Genomic DNA, 12,935 nt, shown 5'->3' with positions numbered 1-12,935 from the left:
GGGAAAGTCATTTGACAGTGTTGATACAGCAGCCTCCTCTCTGAAAGAGCTTGGAGTCTTGACCTTCGGAATCGGCTCAAGAGGCTCTGATAGCAGAGAATTGCAGAGAATCTCATATGACCCCAATTACGCTCTGTCCGTGTCCGACTTCACTGAGCTTCCAAATGTCCAAGAACAGCTGCTGGCCTCCGTACAGGCTGTTGCAATGCCAACTACGCCAACTTCACCGACAGTGATCGGTATGTCATGGCAGAACTTTGCAAGAGCTTGCTCACATGCAGTCTTTTGTCAGCATGAAAACTTTTTCTCCCTAAGTAGTTGTGAGCAGTTCGATCATTAGCCACAGCTTAGATAGTTAATGAGTTGATGAACTAATTCAACTTTTTAAAGTTGTATTAATAATATTGCCATTTTAATTTTGTTGTTTTTTTCCCCCTAGCTGATTACACCATACCAAGAAAGGATGTAGTAATTTTGCTGGACGGCTCAGATGGCACTAGGAATTCTTTCCCAGCAATGCGTGAATTTGTGCAAAGAGTAGTAGAGCAATTTAACATAGAGGCAAACAGAGACCGTGTTTCTGTGGTGCAGTACAGTAAAGACGCTGAGGCCCATTTCTATCTTAATACCTACGCTACAAAGGAGGAGATCCTTAACACTGTCAGGAGTCTTAGGCACAGAGGAGGGAGACCCCTCAACACAGGGGCAGCTCTCCAGTACGTGATGAACAATGTCTTCACTGCCTCTGCTGGGAGTAGAAGGCAAGAGGGTGTTCCTCAGGTTCTTATACTTTTCAGTGGAGGACGCTCAAACGATAACATAGACACACCTGCCTCTGCTCTGAAAGAGAGTGGGGTCTTAATTTTTGGCATTGGCACCAGAAATTCGAGCAGAGAGGTACAGATAATTGCCAGTGGTCCTACCTATGCACAGTCCATCCCTGAGTTCTCTGACCTTCCCAGTGTCCAGCAGCAGTTTTTGAGCTCACTGAACAATGTGCTTGTGCAAGTCCTGCAGATGACACCTACTGTTATGGGTAAGGCAGTGTCCCACACGTCTTTATAAACCGAAAACTGAGCCCTCGCTCTAATGCATGTCGTAGATGGAAAACACTTTAGAGCTCAACTGTAATGCATGTTAGCAAAGCCCTAGGAAATTAGCCTAACAAGCCAAGCGTTTGAACTCTTTCAAGCATAAGATTGGTTGTAAATGTATCTGAAAGGATGGGAGATTTGTTTCCCATTTGTAGTTGCCATCTACAGCATACTACACCTACCAATAATCGCAGACAGCGAGTGCTCACATGACTTTGTGTTCCATTTCCATACTCGTAGTTGAACGAAAGATGGCTGGGAGGGATGTAGTGTTCCTGCTGGATGGTTCAGATGGCACTAGGAGCTCTTTTCCAGCAATGCGTGACTTTGTTGAAAGGATGGTGGAGAGATTGAATATGTCTGAGAGACGAGACCGTGTGTCTGTGGTGCAGTTCAGCAGAGATCCAGAGGCCCATTTCTATCTTAACACATACACGAATAAGGAGGACATTCTTGACACGGTCAGGGGCCTGAGGCACAAAGGAGGGAGACCCCTCAACACAGGGGCGGCTCTGCAGTACGTGAGAGACAGTGTCTTCACTGCCTCCTCAGGAAGCAGACGTGTAGAGGGTGTGCCACAGTTACTGATTCTGCTGAGTGGTGGAAGGTCATTTGATAATGTTGACATACCGGCCACCTCCCTGAAAGAGCTTGGAGTATTGATCTTTGGGATAGGGTCAAGGAGCTCTGACAGCAGGGAACTGCAGAGGATCTCCCATGACCCAAGTTATGTACTCTCAGTGAGTGACTTCTCTGACCTTCCCAGTGTCCAACAGCAGCTTTTCACCAACATTAACACGGTACTTGTAGAGGGCACGCCTATCACTACCACAATAATAGGTAAGAGAAAGACAAAACTGGCTTGCTTTAATGCCCCTCATTTTTTATGATCGTAGCAAAATGTATTTTATTGTTCCTGTAGTCCTAATGAGTTGTGGAAGAAAAACTACTCGGTGAATAGTACAACTTAGTGGGAGGTGACATGAAATCAAATAGAAAGTAATATCCTAAAACATCAACAATGACTACACATGTAGTGTAATGCATTGTGCTGTTTGCTTAGTATGTCCCCAATCTCACCTGACAATGTTTTTTTCTTAGCTGAGGGTCGTAGACCAAGAAGAGATGTTGTCTTCCTGCTGGATGGATCAGATGGCACAAGGAATGGGTTCCCAGCAATGAAAGAGTTTGTTCAAAGAATGGTGGAGAGACTGGAAGTTGCTGAGAACAGAGATCGCGTTTCTGTGGTCCAGTACAGCAGAGACGCAGAGGTCAATTTCAATCTAAACACGTACACAAAAAAGGAAGGCATTCTTGATGCTTTAAGAGGTCTGAGACACAAAGGAGGCAGACCCCTCAACACGGGGGCAGCTCTCCAGTACGTCAGAGACAATGTCTTTACTGCGTCCTCTGGCAGCAGACGACTGGAGGCTGTGCCACAGATACTTATTGTGCTTAGTGGGGGAAGGTCATTTGACAGTGTTGATACAGCAGCCTCCTCTCTAAAAGAGCTTGGAATCTTGACCTTCGGAATTGGCTCAAGAGCCTCTGATAGCAGAGAATTGCAGATAATCTCATCTGACCCCAATTACGCGCTCTCCGTGTCTGACTTCAGTGAGCTTCCAAATGTTCAAGAACAGCTGCTGGCCTCAGTACAGGCTGTTGCAATGCCCATCACTCCAACATCGCCAGCTGTTACTGGTATGTGCATGGCAGAACTTCCCAAGAGCTAGCTCACTTGCTGTACCTTGTCGTTCTACTTTATCTCCCTACGTAATTTTGAGCAGTGAGACAATTACCCACAGCCTAGATAGTCAACGAGTTGATGAACTAATGTGAAATTCTACAGATTTATGAATGCTATGAAAATAACTTGGTATTAACGACGCTTTTTTCCCCTAGCTGATTACACCTTACCAAGAAAGGACGTAGTATTTCTGCTGGACGGTTCAGATGGAAATAGGAATTCTTTCCCAGCAATGCGTGAATTTGTTCAAAGAGTAGTGGAGCAATTCAACATAGATGCAAACGAAGACCATGTTTCTGTGGTGCAGTACAGTAGAGACACTGAGGTCCATTTCTATCTGAATACCTACACTTCAAAGGAAGACATTCTTGACAGTGTCAGAGGTCTGAGACACAAAGGAGGGAGACCCCTCAACACGGGTGCAGCTCTCCAGTACGTCAAAGATAATGTCTTTACAGCCTCCTATGGCAGCAGACGACTGGAGGGTGTGCCGCAGATACTGATTGTGCTAAGTGGGGGAAAGTCATTTGACAGTGTTGATACAGCAGCCTCCTCTCTGAAAGAGCTTGGAGTCTTGACCTTCGGAATCGGCTCAAGAGGCTCTGATAGCAGAGAATTGCAGAGAATCTCATATGACCCCAATTACGCTCTGTCCGTGTCCGACTTCACTGAGCTTCCAAATGTCCAAGAACAGCTGCTGGCCTCCGTACAGGCTGTTGCAATGCCAACTACGCCAACTTCACCGACAGTGATCGGTATGTCATGGCAGAACTTTGCAAGAGCTTGCTCACATGCAGTCTTTTGTCAGCATGAAAACTTTTTCTCCCTAAGTAGTTGTGAGCAGTTCGATCATTAGCCACAGCTTAGATAGTTAATGAGTTGATGAACTAATTCAACTTTTTAAAGTTGTATTAATAATATTGCCATTTTAATTTTGTTGTTTTTTTCCCCCCTAGCTGATTACACCATACCAAGAAAGGATGTAGTAATTTTGCTGGACGGCTCAGATGGCACTAGGAATTCTTTCCCAGCAATGCGTGAATTTGTGCAAAGAGTAGTAGAGCAATTTAACATAGAGGCAAACAGAGACCGTGTTTCTGTGGTGCAGTACAGTAAAGACGCTGAGGCCCATTTCTATCTTAATACCTACGCTACAAAGGAGGAGATCCTTAACACTGTCAGGAGTCTTAGGCACAGAGGAGGGAGACCCCTCAACACAGGGGCAGCTCTCCAGTACGTGATGAACAATGTCTTCACTGCCTCTGCTGGGAGTAGAAGGCAAGAGGGTGTTCCTCAGGTTCTTATACTTTTCAGTGGAGGACGCTCAAACGATAACATAGACACACCTGCCTCTGCTCTGAAAGAGAGTGGGGTCTTAATTTTTGGCATTGGCACCAGAAATTCGAGCAGAGAGGTACAGATAATTGCCAGTGGTCCTACCTATGCACAGTCCATCCCTGAGTTCTCTGACCTTCCCAGTGTCCAGCAGCAGTTTTTGAGCTCACTGAACAATGTGCTTGTGCAAGTCCTGCAGATGACACCTACTGTTATGGGTAAGGCAGTGTCCCACACGTCTTTATAAACCGAAAACTGAGCCCTCGCTCTAATGCATGTCGTAGATGGAAAACACTTTAGAGCTCAACTGTAATGCATGTTAGCAAAGCCCTAGGAAATTAGCCTAACAAGCCAAGCGTTTGAACTCTTTCAAGCATAAGATTGGTTGTAAATGTATCTGAAAGGATGGGAGATTTGTTTCCCATTTGTAGTTGCCATCTACAGCATACTACACCTACCAATAATCGCAGACAGCGAGTGCTCACATGACTTTGTGTTCCATTTCCATACTCGTAGTTGAACGAAGGATGGCTGGGAGGGATGTAGTGTTCCTGCTGGATGGTTCAGATGGCACTAGGAGCTCTTTTCCAGCAATGCGTGACTTTGTTGAAAGGATGGTGGAGAGATTGAATATGTCTGAGAGACGAGACCGTGTGTCTGTGGTGCAGTTCAGCAGAGATCCAGAGGCCCATTTCTATCTTAACACATACACGAATAAGGAGGACATTCTTGACACGGTCAGGGGCCTGAGGCACAAAGGAGGGAGACCCCTCAACACAGGGGCGGCTCTGCAGTACGTGAGAGACAGTGTCTTCACTGCCTCCTCAGGAAGCAGACGTGTAGAGGGTGTGCCACAGTTACTGATTCTGCTGAGTGGTGGAAGGTCATTTGATAATGTTGACATACCGGCCACCTCCCTGAAAGAGCTTGGAGTATTGATCTTTGGGATAGGGTCAAGGAGCTCTGACAGCAGGGAACTGCAGAGGATCTCCCATGACCCAAGTTATGTACTCTCAGTGAGTGACTTCTCTGACCTTCCCAGTGTCCAACAGCAGCTTTTCACCAACATTAACACGGTACTTGTAGAGGGCACGCCTATCACTACCACAATAATAGGTAAGAGAAAGACAAAACTGGCTTGCTTTAATGCCCCTCATTTTTTATGATCGTAGCAAAATGTATTTTATTGTTCCTGTAGTCCTAATGAGTTGTGGAAGAAAAACTACTCGGTGAATAGTACAACTTAGTGGGAGGTGACATGAAATCAAATAGAAAGTAATATCCTAAAACATCAACAATGACTACACATGTAGTGTAATGCATTGTGCTGTTTGCTTAGTATGTCCCCAATCTCACCTGACAATGTTTTTTTCTTAGCTGAGGGTCGTAGACCAAGAAGAGATGTTGTCTTCCTGCTGGATGGATCAGATGGCACAAGGAATGGGTTCCCAGCAATGAAAGAGTTTGTTCAAAGAATGGTGGAGAGACTGGAAGTTGCTGAGAACAGAGATCGCGTTTCTGTGGTCCAGTACAGCAGAGACGCAGAGGTCAATTTCAATCTAAACACGTACACAAAAAAGGAAGGCATTCTTGATGCTTTAAGAGGTCTGAGACACAAAGGAGGCAGACCCCTCAACACGGGGGCAGCTCTCCAGTACGTCAGAGACAATGTCTTTACTGCGTCCTCTGGCAGCAGACGACTGGAGGCTGTGCCACAGATACTTATTGTGCTTAGTGGGGGAAGGTCATTTGACAGTGTTGATACAGCAGCCTCCTCTCTAAAAGAGCTTGGAATCTTGACCTTCGGAATTGGCTCAAGAGCCTCTGATAGCAGAGAATTGCAGATAATCTCATCTGACCCCAATTACGCGCTCTCCGTGTCTGACTTCAGTGAGCTTCCAAATGTTCAAGAACAGCTGCTGGCCTCAGTACAGGCTGTTGCAATGCCCATCACTCCAACATCGCCAGCTGTTACTGGTATGTGCATGGCAGAACTTCCCAAGAGCTAGCTCACTTGCTGTACCTTGTCGTTCTACTTTATCTCCCTACGTAATTTTGAGCAGTGAGACAATTACCCACAGCCTAGATAGTCAACGAGTTGATGAACTAATGTGAAATTCTACAGATTTATGAATGCTATGAAAATAACTTGGTATTAACGACGCTTTTTTCCCCTAGCTGATTACACCTTACCAAGAAAGGACGTAGTATTTCTGCTGGACGGTTCAGATGGAAATAGGAATTCTTTCCCAGCAATGCGTGAATTTGTTCAAAGAGTAGTGGAGCAATTCAACATAGATGCAAACGAAGACCATGTTTCTGTGGTGCAGTACAGTAGAGACACTGAGGTCCATTTCTATCTGAATACCTACACTTCAAAGGAAGACATTCTTGACAGTGTCAGAGGTCTGAGACACAAAGGAGGGAGACCCCTCAACACGGGTGCAGCTCTCCAGTACGTCAAAGATAATGTCTTTACAGCCTCCTATGGCAGCAGACGACTGGAGGGTGTGCCGCAGATACTGATTGTGCTAAGTGGGGGAAAGTCATTTGACAGTGTTGATACAGCAGCCTCCTCTCTGAAAGAGCTTGGAGTCTTGACCTTCGGAATCGGCTCAAGAGGCTCTGATAGCAGAGAATTGCAGAGAATCTCATATGACCCCAATTACGCTCTGTCCGTGTCCGACTTCACTGAGCTTCCAAATGTCCAAGAACAGCTGCTGGCCTCCGTACAGGCTGTTGCAATGCCAACTACGCCAACTTCACCGACAGTGATCGGTATGTCATGGCAGAACTTTGCAAGAGCTTGCTCACATGCAGTCTTTTGTCAGCATGAAAACTTTTTCTCCCTAAGTAGTTGTGAGCAGTTCGATCATTAGCCACAGCTTAGATAGTTAATGAGTTGATGAACTAATTCAACTTTTTAAAGTTGTATTAATAATATTGCCATTTTAATTTTGTTGTTTTTTTTCCTCCCTAGCTGATTACACCATACCAAGAAAGGATGTAGTAATTTTGCTGGACGGCTCAGATGGCACTAGGAATTCTTTCCCAGCAATGCGTGAATTTGTGCAAAGAGTAGTAGAGCAATTTAACATAGAGGCAAACAGAGACCGTGTTTCTGTGGTGCAGTACAGTAAAGACGCTGAGGCCCATTTCTATCTTAATACCTACGCTACAAAGGAGGAGATCCTTAACACTGTCAGGAGTCTTAGGCACAGAGGAGGGAGACCCCTCAACACAGGGGCAGCTCTCCAGTACGTGATGAACAATGTCTTCACTGCCTCTGCTGGGAGTAGAAGGCAAGAGGGTGTTCCTCAGGTTCTTATACTTTTCAGTGGAGGACGCTCAAACGATAACATAGACACACCTGCCTCTGCTCTGAAAGAGAGTGGGGTCTTAATTTTTGGCATTGGCACCAGAAATTCGAGCAGAGAGGTACAGATAATTGCCAGTGGTCCTACCTATGCACAGTCCATCCCTGAGTTCTCTGACCTTCCCAGTGTCCAGCAGCAGTTTTTGAGCTCACTGAACAATGTGCTTGTGCAAGTCCTGCAGATGACACCTACTGTTATGGGTAAGGCAGTGTCCCACACGTCTTTATAAACCGAAAACTGAGCCCTCGCTCTAATGCATGTCGTAGATGGAAAACATTTTAGAGCTCAACTGTAATGCATGTTAGCAAAGCCCTAGGAAATTAGCCTAACAAGCCAAGCGTTTGAACTCTTTCAAGCATAAGATTGGTTGTAAATGTATCTGAAAGGATGGGAGATTTGTTTCCCATTTGTAGTTGCCATCTACAGCATACTACACCTACCAATAATCGCAGACAGCGAGTGCTCACATGACTTTGTGTTCCATTTCCATACTCGTAGTTGAACGAAGGATGGCTGGGAGGGATGTAGTGTTCCTGCTGGATGGTTCAGATGGCACTAGGAGCTCTTTTCCAGCAATGCGTGACTTTGTTGAAAGGATGGTGGAGAGATTGAATATGTCTGAGAGACGAGACCGTGTGTCTGTGGTGCAGTTCAGCAGAGATCCAGAGGCCCATTTCTATCTTAACACATACACGAATAAGGAGGACATTCTTGACACGGTCAGGGGCCTGAGGCACAAAGGAGGGAGACCCCTCAACACAGGGGCGGCTCTGCAGTACGTGAGAGACAGTGTCTTCACTGCCTCCTCAGGAAGCAGACGTGTAGAGGGTGTGCCACAGTTACTGATTCTGCTGAGTGGTGGAAGGTCATTTGATAATGTTGACATACCGGCCACCTCCCTGAAAGAGCTTGGAGTATTGATCTTTGGGATAGGGTCAAGGAGCTCTGACAGCAGGGAACTGCAGAGGATCTCCCATGACCCAAGTTATGTACTCTCAGTGAGTGACTTCTCTGACCTTCCCAGTGTCCAACAGCAGCTTTTCACCAACATTAACACGGTACTTGTAGAGGGCACGCCTATCACTACCACAATAATAGGTAAGAGAAAGACAAAACTGGCTTGCTTTAATGCCCCTCATTTTTTATGATCGTAGCAAAATGTATTTTATTGTTCCTGTAGTCCTAATGAGTTGTGGAAGAAAAACTACTCGGTGAATAGTACAACTTAGTGGGAGGTGACATGAAATCAAATAGAAAGTAATATCCTAAAACATCAACAATGACTACACATGTAGTGTAATGCATTGTGCTGTTTGCTTAGTATGTCCCCAATCTCACCTGACAATGTTTGTTTCTTAGCTGAGGGTCGTAGACCAAGAAGAGATGTTGTCTTCCTGCTGGATGGATCAGATGGCACAAGGAATGGGTTCCCAGCAATGAAAGAGTTTGTTCAAAGAATGGTGGAGAGACTGGAAGTTGCTGAGAACAGAGATCGCGTTTCTGTGGTCCAGTACAGCAGAGACGCAGAGGTCAATTTCAATCTAAACACGTACACAAAAAAGGAAGGCATTCTTGATGCTTTAAGAGGTCTGAGACACAAAGGAGGCAGACCCCTCAACACGGGGGCAGCTCTCCAGTACGTCAGAGACAATGTCTTTACTGCGTCCTCTGGCAGCAGACGACTGGAGGCTGTGCCACAGATACTTATTGTGCTTAGTGGGGGAAGGTCATTTGACAGTGTTGATACAGCAGCCTCCTCTCTAAAAGAGCTTGGAATCTTGACCTTCGGAATTGGCTCAAGAGCCTCTGATAGCAGAGAATTGCAGATAATCTCATCTGACCCCAATTACGCGCTCTCCGTGTCTGACTTCAGTGAGCTTCCAAATGTTCAAGAACAGCTGCTGGCCTCAGTACAGGCTGTTGCAATGCCCATCACTCCAACATCGCCAGCTGTTACTGGTATGTGCATGGCAGAACTTCCCAAGAGCTAGCTCACTTGCTGTACCTTGTCGTTCTACTTTATCTCCCTACGTAATTTTGAGCAGTGAGACAATTACCCACAGCCTAGATAGTCAACGAGTTGATGAACTAATGTGAAATTCTACAGATTTATGAATGCTATGAAAATAACTTGGTATTAACGACGCTTTTTTCCCCTAGCTGATTACACCTTACCAAGAAAGGACGTAGTATTTCTGCTGGACGGTTCAGATGGAAATAGGAATTCTTTCCCAGCAATGCGTGAATTTGTTCAAAGAGTAGTGGAGCAATTCAACATAGATGCAAACGAAGACCATGTTTCTGTGGTGCAGTACAGTAGAGACACTGAGGTCCATTTCTATCTGAATACCTACACTTCAAAGGAAGACATTCTTGACAGTGTCAGAGGTCTGAGACACAAAGGAGGGAGACCCCTCAACACGGGTGCAGCTCTCCAGTACGTCAAAGATAATGTCTTTACAGCCTCCTATGGCAGCAGACGACTGGAGGGTGTGCCGCAGATACTGATTGTGCTAAGTGGGGGAAAGTCATTTGACAGTGTTGATACAGCAGCCTCCTCTCTGAAAGAGCTTGGAGTCTTGACCTTCGGAATCGGCTCAAGAGGCTCTGATAGCAGAGAATTGCAGAGAATCTCATATGACCCCAATTACGCTCTGTCCGTGTCCGACTTCACTGAGCTTCCAAATGTCCAAGAACAGCTGCTGGCCTCCGTACAGGCTGTTGCAATGCCAACTACGCCAACTTCACCGACAGTGATCGGTATGTCATGGCAGAACTTTGCAAGAGCTTGCTCACATGCAGTCTTTTGTCAGCATGAAAACTTTTTCTCCCTAAGTAGTTGTGAGCAGTTCGATCATTAGCCACAGCTTAGATAGTTAATGAGTTGATGAACTAATTCAACTTTTTAAAGTTGTATTAATAATATTGCCATTTTAATTTTGTTGTTTTTTTTCCCCCTAGCTGATTACACCATACCAAGAAAGGATGTAGTAATTTTGCTGGACGGCTCAGATGGCACTAGGAATTCTTTCCCAGCAATGCGTGAATTTGTGCAAAGAGTAGTAGAGCAATTTAACATAGAGGCAAACAGAGACCGTGTTTCTGTGGTGCAGTACAGTAAAGACGCTGAGGCCCATTTCTATCTTAATACCTACGCTACAAAGGAGGAGATCCTTAACACTGTCAGGAGTCTTAGGCACAGAGGAGGGAGACCCCTCAACACAGGGGCAGCTCTCCAGTACGTGATGAACAATGTCTTCACTGCCTCTGCTGGGAGTAGAAGGCAAGAGGGTGTTCCTCAGGTTCTTATACTTTTCAGTGGAGGACGCTCAAACGATAACATAGACACACCTGCCTCTGCTCTGAAAGAGAGTGGGGTCTTAATTTTTGGCATTGGCACCAGAAATTCGAGCAGAGAGGTACAGATAATTGCCAGTGGTCCTACCTATGCACAGTCCATCCCTGAGTTCTCTGACCTTCCCAGTGTCCAGCAGCAGTTTTTGAGCTCACTGAACAATGTGCTTGTGCAAGTCCTGCAGATGACACCTACTGTTATGGGTAAGGCAGTGTCCCACACGTCTTTATAAACCGAAAACTGAGCCCTCGCTCTAATGCATGTCGTAGATGGAAAACACTTTAGAGCTCAACTGTAATGCATGTTAGCAAAGCCCTAGGAAATTAGCCTAACAAGCCAAGCGTTTGAACTCTTTCAAGCATAAGATTGGTTGTAAATGTATCTGAAAGGATGGGAGATTTGTTTCCCATTTGTAGTTGCCATCTACAGCATACTACACCTACCAATAATCGCAGACAGCGAGTGCTCACATGACTTTGTGTTCCATTTCCATACTCGTAGTTGAACGAAGGATGGCTGGGAGGGATGTAGTGTTCCTGCTGGATGGTTCAGATGGCACTAGGAGCTCTTTTCCAGCAATGCGTGACTTTGTTGAAAGGATGGTGGAGAGATTGAATATGTCTGAGAGACGAGACCGTGTGTCTGTGGTGCAGTTCAGCAGAGATCCAGAGGCCCATTTCTATCTTAACACATACACGAATAAGGAGGACATTCTTGACACGGTCAGGGGCCTGAGGCACAAAGGAGGGAGACCCCTCAACACAGGGGCGGCTCTGCAGTACGTGAGAGACAGTGTCTTCACTGCCTCCTCAGGAAGCAGACGTGTAGAGGGTGTGCCACAGTTACTGATTCTGCTGAGTGGTGGAAGGTCATTTGATAATGTTGACATACCGGCCACCTCCCTGAAAGAGCTTGGAGTATTGATCTTTGGGATAGGGTCAAGGAGCTCTGACAGCAGGGAACTGCAGAGGATCTCCCATGACCCAAGTTATGTACTCTCAGTGAGTGACTTCTCTGACCTTCCCAGTGTCCAACAGCAGCTTTTCACCAACATTAACACGGTACTTGTAGAGGGCACGCCTATCACTACCACAATAATAGGTAAGAGAAAGACAAAACTGGCTTGCTTTAATGCCCCTCATTTTTTATGATCGTAGCAAAATGTATTTTATTGTTCCTGTAGTCCTAATGAGTTGTGGAAGAAAAACTACTCGGTGAATAGTACAACTTAGTGGGAGGTGACATGAAATCAAATAGAAAGTAATATCCTAAAACATCAACAATGACTACACATGTAGTGTAATGCATTGTGCTGTTTGCTTAGTATGTCCCCAATCTCACCTGACAATGTTTGTTTCTTAGCTGAGGGTCGTAGACCAAGAAGAGATGTTGTCTTCCTGCTGGATGGATCAGATGGCACAAGGAATGGGTTCCCAGCAATGAAAGAGTTTGTTCAAAGAATGGTGGAGAGACTGGAAGTTGCTGAGAACAGAGATCGCGTTTCTGTGGTCCAGTACAGCAGAGACGCAGAGGTCAATTTCAATCTAAACACGTACACAAAAAAGGAAGGCATTCTTGATGCTTTAAGAGGTCTGAGACACAAAGGAGGCAGACCCCTCAACACGGGGGCAGCTCTCCAGTACGTCAGAGACAATGTCTTTACTGCGTCCTCTGGCAGCAGACGACTGGAGGCTGTGCCACAGATACTTATTGTGCTTAGTGGGGGAAGGTCATTTGACAGTGTTGATACAGCAGCCTCCTCTCTAAAAGAGCTTGGAATCTTGACCTTCGGAATTGGCTCAAGAGCCTCTGATAGCAGAGAATTGCAGATAATCTCATCTGACCCCAATTACGCGCTCTCCGTGTCTGACTTCAGTGAGCTTCCAAATGTTCAAGAACAGCTGCTGGCCTCAGTACAGGCTGTTGCAATGCCCATCACTCCAACATCGCCAGCTGTTACTGGTATGTGCATGGCAGAACTTCCCAAGAGCTAGCTCACTTGCTGTACCTTGTCGTTCTACTTTATC

Source organism: Myxocyprinus asiaticus, chromosome 10, assembly GCF_019703515.2.
Source record: "Myxocyprinus asiaticus isolate MX2 ecotype Aquarium Trade chromosome 10, UBuf_Myxa_2, whole genome shotgun sequence".
Classification (NCBI taxonomy): Eukaryota; Metazoa; Chordata; class Actinopteri; order Cypriniformes; family Catostomidae; genus Myxocyprinus; species Myxocyprinus asiaticus.
The sequence above is the reverse complement of the archived record's forward strand: the minus strand, read 5'-3'. Positions refer to the sequence as shown.